Here is a 3,078-nt window from a genome sequence, read left to right as displayed (position 1 = left end):
TCCTGCAGAATAACCGAATAAATCAAAAGTCTGAGCACCAAGAGCAAACACGCCTATTTACTACTAGAACAAAGTTCACGGTGCAGCCGTAAGGAGCCGCCGTGCAGCGCCCCGTGTGGACAGTAAGGGAAGCGCATTACACGTGGCTCAGTATTCATGTTTGGTAGGGATATAGCCTACCTGTTTGTTGAAATTTTATTTTGTTTGTGGTGCTGTATGTGTTTTATCTCAGTCTTCTTCTGCTGTACTCACGTCTCTCGTACAATCTTAATCTTAATGAGATTACCTTTTTAAGTTTAGATTATTGAGTACAAGGAAATAAATACAAAATGTGAACTAGCTGATTGTTGTCAGCTAGCTAGCTGATTGTAATTATTATTACAAGGTCCAAATATTTGTCTTTTCTGGAGTTTTCAGTGGAAGCACTGAGTTAACTCTGTCCACTGATGACGACCACAGAACATGACAGAAAGATTTGTAAATAGCTCAGGAACATGTAGACCTTTTGGTAAGAGGTTTTAGATTTTTAAAACTATTACTTCACTATTTCTGTAGAAAATTAGCATATATCTATATATACACACATATATATAATTGGTCAACTTTATGTAGGGGTTACACTCATGCATCAACTTTATTTCATTGGTTTGTTTAGGATGACGATTAGGATAGGATGATCACTGACCTGAACTGATGCATTTTGGAAAACAATAGATCTACTACATTGAAATGCTACCAATCTCTCTGACATGTTACTCACCGTAACACTAGGAAGCCTTGATGAGGAACGTGGCCAAAGTCTCTCGGTGTAAAAGCCTCTCTCTCCCACCTAAGACTAACAAAAGATCTTGATTATTTTCCCAGGTTGGACATTTCACAGTCTGTTGCACATTACAGGGGACTTGGGGGGTGGGGGGGTCAGTTAGGGTAATGTCTGTGGGAATGATAAGAAGGTGAATACTTGGATGCTTGGCAAAAATGCATTTTCAAAAGAAAACTCCCTGCAAAAGTAACATGCTTTGGGAATTTGTGAGCAATTAAGTGTTATATTGTCATCCATTGCTGATCAATCAGGCAAAATGCCCAGAGCCTGCAACTTTACTCCAGGTAGACATTCCAGATGTATAGTAAAACAACACACTATTTGTCCTTTCTGTTAGTGTGTTCTCTCCAGTATGGCAATGCATGTTAGTTCTAAAATACCTGTTTTTTTGTATATTAACACCTCAACACACATGCTTACAAGAACTCATACAACAGCGTACAACACTGCTTCTATCCCATGCTTTTAATGAGCCCAGTTGGGGGAAAACCCCAAGTTTGCCCTATTAGTGTTCTTATTGTTGTTTTATGGTTGACTGAAGCCAACTCAAAGCTCAATTGTCATAATGTGTGGAACTGTGTGCAATCAGTGGTTTACTAAGTTATTTTTAGCAGGGGCCCTTCATGTTCCAAAATGATCTTCTCTGTTCTCCAAAACAGATTTCTGAGAGATTGAGAAAATCTAACAAACGCTTCACTGTTTAAAAGCCACTGACCCATTATCCAGCAACTTCTAGCTACATCCTTTGTATGAAAAATAACTATACAAATAACTATGCGTCTCAGATGTGATTTAACAAGTTTACTGCATTGTCCACCTCAGTGTCTCTAATGGACTACGACAATGAAGGAGAAAATGTGTTGTGTCTCAGTAGATATGTAGCATATTTGTCTCTTTACCTCATGTTAAACTAAATAATGCATGTGTTTGCACAGAATTGGTCTATTGTTTGACTTAATACCATTTCTTCTTTATTGAACTAAGAGATTAAACCCTATTTCCCTGACCCCCTGACTTTTGCCCCACCCCCCTCCCCCACCTCTCCTAACCCCCTTGGCCCACTTGCCCTACCCCTTAAAAATATCCTGTGCAAAGGGCAGAACTGCAAGCAACATTACTTGTGAATTTGAAAGGGATGTGAAGAAAGGTGCATGATACATATCTGAAAAAGCACACACAGCTCTTTCATTGTAGTACAGTTACAGAATAACATAATGCCTTTATTGTCATTGCACATTATACAACTTGATTTGCTATGCATTTACTGAGAAGGTACATAAAGATTCCACACATGCTTGCACGCTTACACACCACATACACACATGCATGCACCTATTATGCAGAAAAACGTATAACAATAAAAGAGAAATAAGAAATAAAAGTAATAAAAAGAAGTTCCATTGTGCACATTGTGCCAAATGCTATTTACATCTCATAAATATGTAATTGCATGCAATATAGCATTGTTGAACATACAATTTACAGTATGGAAATTAATAATCCAGTTTTGGTCCTATGGAGTGTTGGGTCATAAGGTCATAATAATTACACTTTAAGAAAAACATTTTGTACATAAATAAATGGAAGATTTAATAGAAAAGCAGGAGTTATTTCCTGTAACCTCAGGCAGTGCCAATGGCGTAGTCTGCGTCATTCACTGCCAACTGTTCTCACGGCGCTCAGCTGGAAAAGAGGGTGACTCAGCAATATGTTAATGTTAAGTTTTACATTTTCAAAAGTACGGTCAAACAGAGGAACATGTTTAAAGAGGCTATGACACAGAATTATAATTTAAATTGAATTTTTCATTTATTTAGATAGAGAGGCGTGGGTCGGCGTCTGGAAAGCTCACCTGGTAGAGCGTGCGCCCATAAAAAGAGGCTTAGTCCTCACCGCAGCATCCTTGGGTTCGGTTCCGACTTGCAGCCCTTTCCTGCGTGTCATTTCCCCTTTCTCTCCCCCCTTTCATATTTAAAATGTCCTTTCAAATAAAGGCCTAAAACGCCAAAGAATAATCTTATAGATCCATATATAGAGGCGAAGTCCCTCCCCTTCCGGTGGACAACCATGGGACCTTAATTCAGAAATTAAAGGTGCTCTAAGCAATGTCACGTATGTTTTAGGCTACAACATTTGTTGTCACATACAGCAAACATCTCCTTACTATCAGCGAGCTGCCTGTCCCTAGAACACGCTGTAAAAAAAACTTGGTCTCTGTAGACAGCCCAGAGTCTACAAACGGCAACAAAAACAAA

The sequence above is a fragment of the Etheostoma spectabile genome, chromosome 5, assembly GCF_008692095.1.
Source record: "Etheostoma spectabile isolate EspeVRDwgs_2016 chromosome 5, UIUC_Espe_1.0, whole genome shotgun sequence".
NCBI lineage: Eukaryota > Metazoa > Chordata > Actinopteri > Perciformes > Percidae > Etheostoma > Etheostoma spectabile.
Note: the sequence above shows the minus strand (reverse complement) of the source record.